Consider the following 16835-nt stretch of genomic DNA (forward strand, 5'->3'; position numbering starts at 1 on the left):
CTGGTGACCCACAGAGAGTCTGTCTGCAGACAACTTTGCGGGCAGCCGTTTGATTTCCTGAGCATGAGGAGGCCCCGATTTCAGATTCCAAACTTTATTGCAACTTCTGAGTGACTGCCTTGACCCCATTTGTCACCTCGCAGCACTTACAATGATTCATCTCTTCAGGAAACCGTGTCTCCCCTGGGTTTGCCCAGGGATATTGGGCCAAATATGCCGGCTGGGAGCAGGATTGGAGAGGGGAGGGGGAAGCCCTTGGCTGTTTGTAGTCTCCTGAGTGGTCTGTGGCAAACAGATCTCTTTGGCTGGACTCAGCAGCAACAGAGCAGAGCAAAATGACAAGAGCTGGACCCTGGATACTGCCCAGCAGATGATCTAAGGGAAGAGCTGAGCTCACTGCTGCCCCTCCCATGATGCCCCTCCAGGAAGCCGGCCACTGGGTCAGCCAGTGGTTCCACACCATCTTGAGTTGAATCTTTCTGCCTATTGAACCCCAGACTTCACTCCCTCCATCCTCCTAGATTCGCAGGAGACAGACAGTGTGGTGTCCTTGAAAGGTGATGAATTCTTTTTTTTTTTTAATTTTTTTAAATTGAAGTATAGTAAGTTTATAATGTTGTGTCCATTTCTGGTGGACAGCAGAATGTTTCAGTCTAACATATACATACATATATCCATTTTCATATAAAAGATAACAAATTCTGAGGTCTAGTACATGGTCATTTTTCAACTGTTTGTTGAAGAATAGCACACATACATAGAAGTCCACAAGTCATAAGTGTGCAGCTTACTGAGTTGTCTCGAAGGCACATCTGATGCTGAATTCCCACCTTAGCTGCCTGAACTTGCCAAGTCACATACCCTCCCTAAGGTATGGTTTCATTAATTTCCAAATGGAGTTAAAAACCAGCCTCTCAGAGAGTCAGGCATTCTTTACAGACAAATCTGAAATTCTATGTTCTCGCCTCCATCCTGAGATCCCCCTGTCCCCTTGCCCTGGGATTTACTGTTGTTCACAGAACATGTCACCATTGGACATGTTATTAGTTATTTGTTTAGAATTGCTCATTTTCTCTCTCCCAGTGGGAATGTCAGCCCCCCACCCCAAGCAAAGGGAATTTGGAATTTGTTTTGTTCACTACTTTATCCCAACTGTCCACGCATTGGAAGTTCTAAATGAATACTTGCTGGCTGAATTGAGATGGTGGTTTTGAGGACTGCTAAAGTCATGCTTTAAATTTGGGAAATGCCATTAGGATGGCTGTTATAAAGCCAGAAAACAAAAATAACAAGTGTCCGTGAGTCTGTGGTGAAATCGGAACCCTTGTGCATTGCTGGTAGGAGCGTAACATGGTGCAGCTGCTGTGGAAAACAGCATAATGGTTCCTCAAAAAATTAAACATAGACTTGCCACATGGCTCAGCAATGCCACTTTTGGGTATACGCCCCAAAGAATCGAAGGCACGTTTCCAAACATGTATTTGTATACCCGTGTTCATAACAGCTTTATTCACAATAGCCAAAAAGTGGAAGCAACTCAAATGTCCATTGATAGATAAGTGGGTAAACAAAATGTGGCCTTTACACACAATGGAATATTACTGAGCTGTGAAAAGGAAGGATATTCTGACACATGCTACAAGATGGATGAAACTTGAGGCCATTATGCTCAGTGAAATAAGCCAGTTACAAAAAGACAACTATTGTATGATTCCACTTACATGAGGCACATAGAGTAGTGAAATTCATGGAGACAGACAGTGGAGTGGTGTTACCAGGGGCTGGATGAATTGTTTAATGTGGACAGAGTTTCCGTCTGAGAGGATGAGGAAGTCCTGTGGGTGGATGGCAGTGATGGCTACACAAAAATGTGAATGTACTTAATGCAGTGAATTGAATGAAAGGCTAAAATGGTAAATTTTACATATATTTTGCCACAATAAAAAATTTTTAACGTGAGAAACGGTGTGGGGTAGGAACCCAATAGACACCAGTAATGTATTGGCCTCCCCACAGATCCAACCAACTCCAGAAAACCTTCCCTGAACCTCTTAGTGTCCAGGCTACACAGTCCTCAGCTTCATCCTGTCTTGCACTCAAGTCACACGTGTGAGTCTGGGCTTCCCAGTGAGAACTTGGGGCAACAACGATGTCAAGTGTCAGGCACCAGGCTGGTGGCTTCTTTACCTCATCCCCTCATTTCATCCTCACCCCGGTCCTGGTTTTACAGAAGAAGAATCTGAGGCCCAGAGAGGGGTTAAATAGCCCGCTTAGGACCACATTTTATCCAGCCAGGCAACAATTACTTATTGAGCACCTGCCATGAACTTGGCACTTTGCTAGGTGCTGAGGCTCTGATAATGAATGAGACCAGTCCCTTGGCCTTAAGGAGCTTCTTGTCTGGTGGAGAAGGCAGGCAATTAAGTAAGTCACTGTAGGAACATGGGATAAGAGGCGGGGTGGGGCGAGCAGGCAACAGGAGCACATCACACAGACGGGACATGCTGGGAAGCTGAGGGAGGGTCTGGGCTGTGAGCAGGCGGTGTCCAGAGAGGAGGCTGGGGAGTCGGGGCTGGAGGTAGGGGTGGGGCAGAGCATGCAGGCCCTTATGGGCCAGGCTAAGGAATTTGCCCTTGATCCTTAAGGCAACTGAGTCACTGAAGGGTTTTAAACTGGGGAATGAGTTGGAAGCTTTCTTTGGATGCCCAGGAGAATGAATTGAAAGTGGGGAGGATGTGGGAAGGGATTCAATGAGGGGCAGCTGTGGGCTGAATTGTGCACCCCACTCCCCATTCACATCCTGAAGCCCTAACTCCCAATGTGATGGTATTTGCAGTTGAGGACTGTAGGGGGTCATTAGGTCATGAAGATGGGGTCCTCGTGATGGAGTTAGTGCCCTTATGAGACGAGGTCAAAGAACGTGCTCTCACTCTCTCCATTAAGTGATGACACAGCAAGAAGGCGTCTGCAAGCCAGGAAGGGCGCTGTCCCCGGGGACGGAGGCAGTCAGCACCTTCGTCTGAGACTCTTCAGCCTCCGGGACTATGAGGGGTAAACGTCTGCCGTCTCAGCCACCCAGTGGAGCTGGGATAGGAGCCAAGATGGACCTCACATTTCTCCCCAACATTCCTCATCTATTTTTCACCACTCTCTAGAATTTTAGGAGCTCGGCTTATTTCCCCACCTGTTCACGCAGCCCATGCTCTGCAGTGCCAAGCACCTTCAGGTGCTTCCTGAGTCCCATGGACCAGGCCCAGAAGGCTCCAGGGGGACTTAGAGGAACAGAGGGCGGGTAGGATGCACGGCACTGGGTGTGCACGGAGAAGTAGGAGAGAAGGGCCGTCTGTCTCTGGAAAAGGCTCTCTGTTACTAAGTCCTCCAGTAAGTTAGGCGGCTGTTGCCACTGAATTATCATGACACAGTCGTAGTTGGGGAGCCAGGGAGCCTGGAGCCGGGGAGACCAGAGCCGGGAAGGGAGTGTCGGAAGCTGTTGTAACTTGATTTGGGAGCTGAGACCCTGACGGTCTGATTTGCGTTTTACAAAATTCTAACAGATCCTCACATGCCCACCCCGCCCCCTGCTCAGGTTTATCACATGTATTTCCCCTAGAGCGCCCCATAAACAATGTGGGTCTAGAAGGCTCTATTTAGAATCTAGTTGTTATCAGCAGTCAGATCTGCATTTCAAGAGAACTTGAGTTGCTCCCTGGTTTTTAGTTTGGAGCCGTGAGAGAGGGCTCGCTCCGTTGTTGAATCTTGTAACTGTTACACATGGTTGTGTGCACCCACGCACCTACAGATCAGTCAGGTCACTAGATCAGAATCACTCAGAACTGAAGAGTCCTTATAGAGATCACCACCTCGCTGCAAGATAGGGAAACTGAGGCCCAGGGAGGAGATGGACAAGCCTAAGTTACTAGGAGAGCCAACAGTTGACTGGGCCAATACTTACTAAGTCCCTAGTCTGTGCTAGGGCACCTGGGATACGAATGACAAGTAAAACATTGTTTTCCTGTTGACTCAGGAATCCTACATGCGTCTACTTCTTGTTCAGCAAGCCTTGATTCGGAGTTAAGTTTGTACCTCTTTGTATCTTAAGATAAGAAATTCATTCACTGACCACTTATTCTAGATCAGAGACCATCCTGGGCCTTTTGCAACCATTAGCTTGTTCAATTCTTCCCAAACCAAGAGATAAATATCATCATCCCCATTCTACAGATGAGGAAACTGAGGCTCAGAGAGGCACATTATGTTGCCCAGGGTGGCACAGAATGGTAAAGTGCAGAGCTGGGGTTAGGACCTTAATCCTCCTGTCTTCAGAGCATTTGTCATTCATTCTGATCCTTTGTCTTCAGCCAGCCAACTTCACTTCCTTGGGTAAAAGCCTCTACAGTGGACTTTACTTGACCTTCAGTTGGTGGGAGCCCAGAAGCTCTGTTGAATGGGTCCAAAGCGTTCCCAGGCTCCATAAAAAGTCTGCAGAAGAAGGAGTGGGGAGCTTCTTTTCCTCTGCTTTCCTTCCACATGGGCCCCTTAAAGAGTCAGGGAAGTATTGAGATGGTCTCTGGACAGAGATGATTGGCTGGATAACTCAGCCTCGTACCCACCGTTTACAACCATGTCCTGGGCACTGTGCTAAGGGGTTTACAGGCACCAGCTCTTAAATCTTCACAGCACCACCATGAGATTGGGTCTCCTGTGCTCCCTGTATTAAAACTGGGAAACTGAGGCGCGGGGGGTGAATTTGTTCTCCAGCAGAGGCAGGATTGCAGGAGCACAGTTCTGACTGAGTCTGGAATCCAGGCCCCTTCTAATTATTTTCTGTGCTCAAGAAGTGCCTATTGACTGAAGAGTTGAAATTGCTTTTAAAAACAAATCTTTGTGTCCGTTCTCCCACGTGAGCAGACAATGAGCTAGCAGGGGGCAGCCAGCACCAGGTCAGGTGTGCGGCAGGGACATTGGATGAGCAAGGCAGCCACTTGGTGGGCTCCGAGGGAAGAGGAGGCAGTCGCCCGAGGCCGACAGTCAGGCTCTGAGGATGCCAGTGGTCCAGGGTGAGTGACGCCTGTGGTTAATTCCAGAGGCTGTCCAGTTTTCCTTTTCTGCTTTGGTTCTTTGATTCGTAATGGTTTGGCTCGTTCCCGTGTGCCCTTCCCTTGGGGTTATGTCACCCAGGTGAACAAAGCCTCTTTTCAAGGACCCTGAAGAAACCAGATTATGTTATGGTTCCCGTAAATTAGAGGCCTGGAGAGGAGGCCTCTTATTTGGGGATAATCACCATTTGTTCTCTGTTTGACGACTTGTTTCAAGATAATTAGGGCTTCACTTTCTTCACTTGAAACAACAGCCTTTTCTGTTTCTTCTGGTCCTCGCCCTGCCAGTCCTGGAGCTGGGTCCTGTGGATGCTGCGGTGAGGCGCATGATGCCAGGTCCTTCCTGTACCAAGAGCTGTCAAAACAACTGCCATGTGTCCAGCCTGTAAAACCGGGCACAAGTGGTCTGGGTAAGACACGTGTTTAAACCTTCAGTCACTCAAATCTTTAAGTGACATGCATTCAGCACACACAGCTCTAGGGGCTGGGGATACAGGAATAGAAAAAGAAGACCAGCGCCCACCTCATGGAGCTCATATTGGGGTCCTGCAGCAGAGAAAGGAGGTGGGGAGCTTGACTCCCTCAGAAATAAAAAAGATTTTAGTAATAAAGAAGAACTGATCATTATTATTCCTGTGTACAACAGCAGCAGTAATAATAATAAAACACCATAAGAATGATATTGAGAGTCAGATTTTATTGAAGTAAGCATTAAATGCCAAACCTATTCATTATTAGACTAAAATTTGTTGTATAGAATCTTGCTAAAAGTAAATGATCAATATCATGGACTTAGCACTATTTTTGTTCAACAGCTGTTTTTCACTGGTGTGTGATACAGTCATGGGAAACCAGAGCATCTGGGGGTTGGAGTTTTTCATTAACTAAATTTTCTTGTTGTCTTGTGTAAAAATCACTGTTAATAATACAACGATGATTCATTATGTTTTTTGGCCTCTAGATCATTGTTCCAAATATTAATGATTATGTAATTCAAATCAATTAACATTTAATTCTATGAGATTGGGGCAGGTAAAGGAAATTTTCTCTGGATAAGGAGATTCAGAAGACTGAAATGGTGTATTTTCACCCCAGAAGATTTGAGGAGTGAAGTTCCCCTCCCTATAACAAATCTCAACCTCTTTCTAGGCTTCTGTTTAATAAAATGCGCAACCATGTGAACTTCAGTAATGATTCTTAGCATAGTCAAGTTTAAATGAAAGAATATGCTTTATCTCAATCAGGAAAGAACTTTATAAATGTAATGAGAAATCGACAAGTTTATAATCATTATGTAAATTTTAAGATACCTCTCAGAAATGGAAAGATCAAAAAGAAAAAATTAAGAACTGTATGAAGATTTGACCAACAAGGACACACACACAAGCTTGAACATATGTAAAAACTTGCATCCACGAACAGAACGTGTATGTATTTCATAGTCACGTGGAATATTTGCAGCCATTTAGCAGCCCAAAGGAAACCTCACAAATACTAAATCAATATCATAGGGGGATAACCCTCTAACCACAATGCAATAAAATTCAAAACTAAAAGCAATATATATGTATATGTATATATATACATACATGCATGCAACACACACATTTTGAAAATTTAAAAAATCTCTTGGAAATAATTTGTCAAAGGTGAAATTATAATGAACATTACTAAATACTTATAATAGATAATGAAAATATTATTACTAAATTATGTGGGCTGTAGCTAAAGTGTCAGAAGGAGATTTACAGACTTAAACATAGATATTAGAAAACAGAAGAAAAGTTAATGAAATAATCCAATTCAAAAGTTAGAAAAGTAAAGCCCATTGGTTTAACCATGGAGTACACCTGGAACATATATTTTTTCCACCCTGACTCACTGGTAGACAGTCCTGCATTCAATAAACTTACACAAAGAAACAAGGGCTGGGTCTGATGGAAAAATCAGACCATGTTAATGTTTAAAAAAAAAACTTTCATAACAGAGGGTGTATTAGTTACACATTGCTGTAAAACAAATTACCTGAGAATTTAGAAGCTTAAAACAACAAACATTTATTAGCTCACAGTGTCCAAGAATCAGGAATCCAGAGTGCCTTAGCAGGGTGGTTCTGGTTCAGTGTTTCTAATGAGGTTGCAGTGAAGCTGTTGGCTGGGCTGCAGTCATCTGAAGACTCAACCGGGGCTGCAGGATCCACTGCCAAGTTCATTCACGTTGCTTATTGTGGGCAGTCATTCTTCCCTGGGTGCTCCTCACTGGCTGTCAGATTCCTTGCCCCATGGATCTGTCCATAGGCATGCCGACAACATGGCCCCTTGCTTCCCTTAGAGTAAGTAGTCCGAGGGGACAGCCAGACAGCCAGTCCCCAAGATGGAAGCCATCGTCTTTTATGACCTAATCTCTGAAGTGACCTGTCCTCACCATCTGCTATCAGTCACACAGACTAACCCTGGTACAATGGGAGGGGGTACTGCACAAGGGTGTGAACCAGGAGAGGGGGACCATTGGAGGCCACCTTGGAGGCTGCTAACCAGAGAGAATCTCAAAAAAAAAAAGGGGGGGGTGGTTTGCTTGGCTGCTAATCCTCCACCACAGGGAAGAGTAGGTGAGAAAAATCAGTTCCAACTGATCAAAATCATGAGACTTACCTTTGGGATTCAGACGATACTGAAATTCAAGGAGAAGTGGTGGTCTCAGGGTTGGATTTCTTGCCATTTGGATCGGGACTTAGGTGAACTCTCTTATGTTTTGCTTTCACCATGAACTTTTCAAAATATCTATTTTTTCCCCCCAAATAATTTTAGTCCACCAAGTCCCTTCTCACATTTTTGCCAATCCACTTTTCCCATCATTTTAAAGTTGATGTCTCTTCAAAAGGAAATTTGATTTAAATGTTTTCGATTCCTTTACCTAAAAGTATTGCAACTCAAGTTAACAAGAACTATTGGATGGCCAAGAAATCCTCCAATTTCATGTGAAAGTCGCAAGGCCCATTTTTCTCAAAAACATGAAATCATGCTTTGCCAAAGAGTTGATAAAATACTGACTCAACGAGGGTTAAGTTTAACCACCCACAAATCAAAACATCTTGCTAACGTTATGCCAAACAATTTTCTGTAGTTGGTTTAAAATATTGAATTGACCATTCCCACCCACTCCTCAATTTAACTGAATTGTAAAATCATTTTCTGTCTTGTAGACATGTAGGCATGGAAAAAGTAAAGTGCTGAATTAAGATAATTTAAATACCTCTCAGTGATTTGAGCTCTTTGTCTCCAGTTTCTTTCTACTTTATTCCATGCAACCCCGATACTAGTGCTATCTTACTGAGACAAAGAGCCCATCTCATTTATCCCCGCTCTTTGCTATTTTAACTTTTCACTGCCTTCTCATTAGGTTCTACCATGCCATTCATCACTCTGCATCACACAGTCCCAATTTCTTTTCCTAACCGCTTCCCCTCCTGTGTCAACCTGACAGATTTAACTCTAGTCCTGCAAGAAGGCTTGTCATTTCCTGATCAGGTCATGCACTTTCAGACTCAAAGTCTGTGCATAGGCTGTTCCCTCTGCTCACAATGCCCTTCCCTCACTCACTGCCTGAAACTATACGATTCCCTCTTCAAGGTGCATTTCAGATGTCGTCTTTTCTTTTGGGGCATCTTCTCTGACACACCTTCTCCTCTAACACCCAGCGACTCCTTCAACTTGACAAAAATTGTTCAGAACTTTGGATTTCAAAAGGAGGCAATTCCACTCCTCATTAATTCCACCAAGTCTGGCATATACCCACATTACAACGCTTTCCTAACCGCCTGGCAACTGTCAAGAGAATTTACTAAGGTAGTGTTAACTACTTCCGCAGATGCACCCCCAGATCTCAGTGGCTTAATACAATAAAAATGTATTTCTTGCTCCTGTAAATTCTAAGCAACAGGCAGAGCCAGGAGGGTGATTCACTCCAGGCACATCAGTCGTTCAAGGACCCAATTTACAAAAGCCCTGCCTTCTGCAACCGTTGGCTTCCAGATCCACCCTGGATATAGACACCCAGTCAGTAGGCAGTGAAAGAGACGGGGTAGAGAAGCATGGAGGAAATTTTACAGAGCAAGCTTTGAAGGGGCACAGATCTCTTCCATTCACATTCCATTGGCTCTTCCAGCTGCAAGGCAGAATGGGAAACAGTCCAGCTGTGCACCCAGGAGGAAATGAAACAGGGCTAGTGAACAGATGAACAAACTGAAAACTTGAAGAAGGTGGCTGTGCCTTTACTATTGCTCCTTCTTCAGTCCCTACCACTGACCGTCTTTAGCACATATTTGGACATTTGGTAAATATTTGTCAAATAGGTACATTAATTGTTGCTGAAATTACTAGAAAATTGCCTCAGTCCTCCGCTCGATCTTTGTGGGTATAGGAAGAGTTTATCTGTATATTTCAAACAAAATGGAGAACCGAGTCAATGAGTCAGATCATCCAGTCCGAAAGTCTGCCTATAATACCTGGTTAAAGAGATGTGCCCACCTTCCTCTGAACAATAATGACCATTCAGTTCATTGCTTCAGCGGCAAGACTCCTTTCATTTTATTTGGGCAGAGTCTTAATAGCAAACGTGACTTCTCCCTTGTGAGCAAAGTCATTTATCAGCATTTGATTTTGGCAAAGCACCAGACTCCACGCACCATTCCTTATCCATAAGCAACATGGTAACCAAAGCTTCCATGCCTAAGTTTCCTTGGATTTTCAAATGGTAACCGCTTCTGGCTTGGTTTCCTTATGTATACGTGGGGGTGGAAGGCAGAAATGGGTAGGAGACAGAGGGATAGGCGCTCACCTGTCTTCACATAGATGGTCTTCAGTGTCACTTCATTAGCTTCAAAGAGCCTGGAAGCTGATGGTGGAGGTGAGAACCCTGCTTGACTTTCTGGGGTTAATGATACTGGGTTTTGACATCAAACAGACCTGACTATGAACCTTGGCTCTGCCATTTCCAGGATATGTGACCCTGGGGCTGTTACATGGTTCGTACTTCTGGAGTGATGTGTGCAGAACTTCATCTTTGAGTCATCTCTGATTTCCCCCAATTAAGCACTTACAACCTATTGTTTTGTCATCTGTTTACTCATCTGCTTGTCTCACTAGACAGTGAGCTCAGTGGCAAGGATTTCCAAAAAGTGCTTGTTGAACAGAAAACAAAGTAAGAAGGTCCTGGAAACACATACAGCTTCAGGTCTAAAGCTTCGGAATTGAAAATAAATTTTTTTTAAGTCTGTCTAAAATAGGAAGTCATGATAACTTGTATTTTCAAAAGAGCCCATCCCATCGGCTCTTCTTCCAGTGTGCCATCGTCACTACCATCACTGAGTGGTGGAGTTTATATTCCCTCCCTTTGAAGCTATGTGACTGCCTCACCCAGCAGAATATGGTTGACACGACACTGTGGCTTTCAAGGTGAGGTTAAAAAATGCAATGTTCTTCTTTCTTGCTCTCCTGTGATGCTTGCTCTTGGAACCCAGTTGCCATCTTGCAAGGAAGTTAGGCAGCCACACAGACAGGCCAGCACCAACCACAGGACAGGAGTGTGAGTGAGTCTCCAGAAGACCCCAGCCCCTCGTCTCTGAGTCACCCCAGCCTTTCAGCTGCCCCGGTTGACACCAGGAGGAGCAGAAAAGAGCTGACCCCTACTGAGCCCTGCCCAAATGGCAGAGCAAAATAAATGACTGTTGGTGTCACTGATCATTAAGTTTGGGGTGGTTTCTTAGCCAACAATAGATATGTAGAAGAGAAGGGTCAAAGGGCAGAACTGTGAGGAAGACAGGAGTGCAGGGAGAGTCAGTGGATGGATGGCTGACCTTGTAAAAAAAAAATTACCAAACCACGGTGGCCTGACCACATCTTTCCATGTAGCCTACGTTATATGATTACTGCTCTCACATCTAACCTTTGTATCTCTCTTGTATGCCATTAAAGTCTTGGTTCATTTACTTTGTAAAAATGTGTTTTCATGTTGCCTTGAATAAAGCCTCATTTAAATCTAATGGTCCATTAATTTTAAATTAGTATATAGGTGGTGATTTCTTCTTTTACCAGAAGAGTCAAATCTTTCCTTGAGGCTCAACAAATAGGTAAACAGACAGACATGTACCTACATATATAGAGATAGGGAGATAGATTGATGCCTTCAAGGATATTTCACAATATTTTTCAGGATGAAGTTTTAACACTGAGGACAGCTTTGAGCACTTACTTTTTTCTATATGGCAAACACTGCAATAAAGGCTTTATGTGCACCAACTCATTTATATCATCCCCCCAAATCCTTGAATCCTTGCAGGCTTTATACAATTAGAGTTCCTTTTACTGGTGAGGAAATTGAGGACCCTATCACCCAGGTCATGTGTCCCAGTGGTTAAGCTGGGTGATCTCAGGCAGTGTGATTCCAGAGCCCACCCTTTGAGCCCCTTGTCTTCACTCTCTCCACCTGAAAGGCCCTTCTTCTAATGTGCCACTGTCACTCCTGTCACTGAGTGGGGGAGATAATCTGCCCCCCAGCCTTTGAACTTATGTGGGTCTTTGTGACCTTCTGAACATTACCTGGTGCAGAAGAGAAGTTCAACCAATGCCCTCATCCCTTTCTTTCTAAAGAACAGAAAACAAGTCCCTACAAATGAAGCCACAGCCAGTCTGCATGTATTTACCTTAGTTTTCTATTCACAGCAGAGTTTGCGTGCTGTAGGTGCGTAGTAAGTGTGTGTCGATCATTAACACTTCTGCAAGGATGACCTTTCGCCTCTGAGGAGTCCAAGTGTATGCAGCGGAGTGGGGGCCAGTGGGCAGAGGGAGCCCAGAGCTTCCGAGAGGGGCCTTCTCTGCTGATGCTTTTCTGAAGACAGCGCATCTTGGACACATTACGAAGTAGCATGAAAACAAATGACACCTTCACTCAGTCTTCGTGGGGGAGGAGGGGACATCAGAGAAGAACCTTCCCTTTTAAATAAAAAGAGAAATTGCACAGTCAGCTCCCGAGAAGGGTGCCCCTCAAAGCAGACTGAAAGGCATTTTTCACCCAGCTCTGGGACAGACCAGGGCCCAGGGTTAACGAATCCTCTCCCGACCCCAGCACCTCTCCCCACCCCCCAATAAAGGCGATATGAAACAGAGGCCTTCAGAGGACCACGCTGAAGTGGGGCTGCGTGTTCCGGCAACTGTTACAACGCAGGCCAAAGCCACGTCAGGTCCAATTACAGTCAATGAGGAACATCTGTGTTTCGGCACCCACGCTGCTTAACGCAAACATTTCGTAATTACAGCCCCTCGCACACACGGTGTGTTATGAGATGTGGTGTCCCAGTGTGAATCACAGTCACATTTTTCAGAGTCGTCAGCAGTCTCGGTCTGGCTGGGATGCCGGACTCACTGCCCATAAGAGCATTTCTCTAAAATATTGAATTAAGCAAAGTCCGGCTTTTTCTTCTTATCTGTGAAATCTTGTGGTTGGGTCTTGACTGTTTTTATAAAATGAAATATATAAAATGGATAAAATGCAAATAAAGTTGAGGTTAGGGTGGTGTGTTTTTTCTTCCTCTCTCCTTTTTTTTTGAGAAAGACATCTGTTTTTTTTCCCCTCTTTTCCCTTCGGTGTTTTAAGCTGAAAAGTAAAGTTTCAATTGTCAAACACAGTCTGAAAGGCTCCAATTCCAACTGGTTTTTCACCTCATCAGAGGCAAGTCTGGTAATAAGGACTCAGCTGGTTTGGGGATATTTTCTCAGGCGCAGGTTTTCCTGGGTAACGTGATTGAGATTGGCTTTGCAGCCAAAGGAAACCCAATAGCCCTGGGTTCAAAGTTGAAGATACTTTAAAATTCTTATGTTTCTTTCAGCGTGGCCCCACGGCAGTAGAAGCTGTGGACTGGGGCACTGACGACATTATGGATCTGTCAATAAACTTGCAAATTTACAGTCTGGACAGACCTTTTACCCATAAACTGCCTTGCTTAAGTAATCTGAAACTCTGCATTGCCACCTTATGGTGACATCTTGGCCTATTTTGAATTCTTGTCTCCTGATTCCATCCCCCGGAACAGCCCCAATTTAGTCAGCAGACAGGACCCCAGTGACCACTCTCCCAGATCGATCTTCCCGTCTTTGAGAAAGTCCCTGGGGTGGGGTGGGGTGGGGACAGGATAACTCAGTGGTAGAACATGTACTTAGCATGCATGAGGTCCTGGGTTCAATCCCCAGTACCTCCATTAAAAACATAAAAATAAATAAGTAAACAAATAAACCTAATAATCTACCCCACCTAAAAAAATAAAAGAACAAAAGTATTATTATAAAAAAAAAAAAAAAAGGAGAAAATAAAGCTCCTGGTCCAGCTCGATGGATCCCTGATCCATCCCGATGGCGGGGAATCCACCCCCAGCACAGCCAGGGGCTCCTTTCCTGCATCGCCCCTGTGTTACTCAGGAAGCAGCACAGGGCAGATATGAGGAGAGGATAACCAGTCTCGGGGAGAGCCAGTCAGTAACTTCTTTTTAATAACCCTCCCAGGCTTTATCATTGGTTGGAAGTGACAGAAACTCAAATCAAACTAACTAAGTGACAGCCAGAAAAGGACTTTATGGGCTAAAAGTATTTAAGTAGTGTTTGGGAGACCAAATTTCAGGAAGGGCAGAGGCAGCGGGGCTGGGGACACAGACCCTGCCGGGAGGGAACTCCCCGCCCCGCTCCTTCCATCCCTGTTTCTCTCTGTGGGTCAGCTTCAGTCTGCTCCTTACAAACCACCTTTCTGATTTTTCCCAGCTTCCAGTTCAGCCAAGAGGGTAGACCTGTTTCTCCCTGCTCTCTCCTGCTAAGCACAGCTGTAAACCCCGGAAATGGCCCAAGAGACGACTGTGATGGTTAATTTTTCTTGTCGCCTTAGCTGGTCCATGGTGTCCAAATATTTGGTCAATCGTTATTCTAGATGTTTCAGTGACGTTTAACATACAAGTTGGTGGATTTTGAGTAAAACAGACTTGTATTCCATCATGTATGGGTCTCATAAAATCAGCTGAAGGCCTCAACAGAACAAAGACTGACTGAGAGGCGAGTATGTCTGGTCCTGAGCTGAGCAAGGACCCTCTCCATTAAGCATCTGTTTGTCCCTTTTCTCCTGGGGCTGAAGCCTGAACCACGCATGTCCACAGTGGGCTCAGACCCACACAGATGTCACCGATGAAGATGGTATCCCGGGGAGCAGCGAAAGCCCGATTTCAGGGAGGGATGTTGGGTCGCAAGACAGGATGCTCATAAGGGAGGAGGAAGCCTGGGGTGAAAAGCCAGATTCCACGACAGGGCCCGAGGAGCCGGGCGTCTTCACAGTCCTGGCTGGTGAAAGGCAGCCGGTAACTGAACTGGACCCAATCCCGGGACCCCGGAAGCGTGTAGGAGTGAAGAGATAGCCACCCTACTGCACAGCTCCGAGGTCTCCGGGGAGCCTCTGCCCAGAGGGCTGCCGCACCCTCGTGGCTCCGTGAGGGTCAAAAGCATAAGTAGCTGGAGGAAGCGATGGGAACCGTCACCCCAACAGGGCGGAGGTCTGTGCACCTGGGGGACACCAGTGGAATGGCCTTTCCCACAGAGGCAGCAGTCTGGGGAATACAGGAGCAGCATTAATTGGCCATGCAGGTGAGACTCTCCCACCCCCACCCCAGTAGACTCATATCAGCACTTCCTAAAGTGAAGGAGGCGCCCTTTCTAGACTTTGCCTACTTTTGGCTCTTATCATGTAGGTTCTATGAATAGAAGTTTCAAAGAATGGAGAGATCCTGAGATGGTCAACCAATGACTCCGTTGCCCTTTATTTTGTATTCGATGCAACATTTCTTAACACACAGCTGTTTCCCCTGCAGGTTTAGCTAGGGTGGCCAAATAATTTGTCATCCAAGCCCATAATTTAGAGCGCAGCAGGGGACAATCTTAAGAGGTATGCTGGGAAAGCAGGTGTGAAATGAGACTGTCCTGGGCCAGTGGGACATGAGGTCACTCTAACTGTAGTCCTGTGCTTTTGAGATGTCTTCTTTTTCAGATTCCTGAATTTATCCGAGCTCCTTCTACTTTGGGAAAGTGGGGTGAGTTGAATCTGTGTTCTCCCACAACCAGGAGTCTTCTTCAAAATAAGGAGATGTTCCATATCTTCTTGTAACCTCTTCTGGGACAGGCACAGTTGGCAGCAAAGACATCTAATCTTTGAGCCATCCCCATCTTTCAGGCACGCTGAACAAGCAGCTGACTCTCGGCTTTGGTAGCAATTTAGTAGCTGTGTGATCTTTAAAACTGACATAATTCACATGCCATAAAATTCACCCTTTTACAGTGTACAGTTTAGTGGTATGTCATATATTCATAAGGTTGTGCCACCATCCCCACTACCCAGTTTGAGAACATTTTCATCACCCCAAATGGAAATTTTATACCTCTCCATTTCCCCTCCCCACCAGACCCCGGCAACCACAGATCTGCTTTCTATACTTACAAAGGAATCATTCAGGATGTAGCATTTGTGACTGGCTTCTTTCACACAGCATCATGTTTTTAAGGTTCATCCACATTGCAGCATGGATGGGCACTTCATTCCTTTTCATGGCTGAATAATATCACATTGTATAGATAGAACAGCTTTGGTGTCTTCGTTTGGTAATGGATGGACATTTGGGTTAATTGCATGCTTTAATTTTATTTTAATTTTTTGGAAGTACCACAGTTTATTGATCCATTCACCTACTGAAGGGTATCTTTTTTTCATTGAAGTATAGTCAGTTACAATGTATCAATTTCTGGTGTAGAGCATAGTGTCCCAGTCATGCATATATATATATATATATATATATATATATATATATATATACACACACACACACATATTCATTTTAATATTCTTTTTCATTAAAGATTACAAGATAATCATCCAATTACAAGATATTGAATATAGTTTTCTGTGCTGTACAGAAGAAATTTGTTCTTAATCTACTTTTATATATAGTGGTTAACATTTGCAAATCTCAGACTCCCAGATTTATCCCTTCCCACCCCATTTCCCCTGGTAACCATAAGATTGTTGACTATGTCTGCAAGTCTGTTTTTGTTTTGTAGATGAGTTCATTAGTGTCCTCTTTTTTCTTTTTAGTTTAAGATTCCGCATATGAGTGCTATCATATGGTATTTTTCTTTCCCTTTCTGGCTTACTTCACTTAGAATGATGATCTCCAGGTCTATCCATGTTGCTGCAAATGGCATTATTTTATTCTTTTTTATGGCTAGGTAGTATTCCATTGCATAAATATACCACAGCTTCTTTATCCAGTCATCTGTTGATGGGCATTTAGGTTGTTTCCATATCTTGGATATTGTAAACAGTGCTGCTATGAACATTGGGGTGCATGTATCCTTTTGAATTAAGGTTCCCTCTGGATATATGTCCAGGAGTGGGATTGCTGGATCACATGGTAAGTCTATTTTTAGTTTTTTGAGGAATCTCCATACTGTTTTCCATAACGCTATACCAAATTGCATTTCCACCAAAAGCGTAGGAGGGTTCCCTTTTCTCCACACCCTCCCCTGCATTTATCTTTTGTGGACTTTTGAATGATGGCCATTCTGACTGGTGTGAGGTGATACCTCATTGCAGTTTTGATTTGCATTTCTCTGATAATTTGTGATATTGAGCATTTTTTCATGTGCTTATTGGCCATTTGTA

Source organism: Camelus dromedarius, chromosome 27, assembly GCF_036321535.1.
Source record: "Camelus dromedarius isolate mCamDro1 chromosome 27, mCamDro1.pat, whole genome shotgun sequence".
Lineage (NCBI taxonomy): Eukaryota > Metazoa > Chordata > Mammalia > Artiodactyla > Camelidae > Camelus > Camelus dromedarius.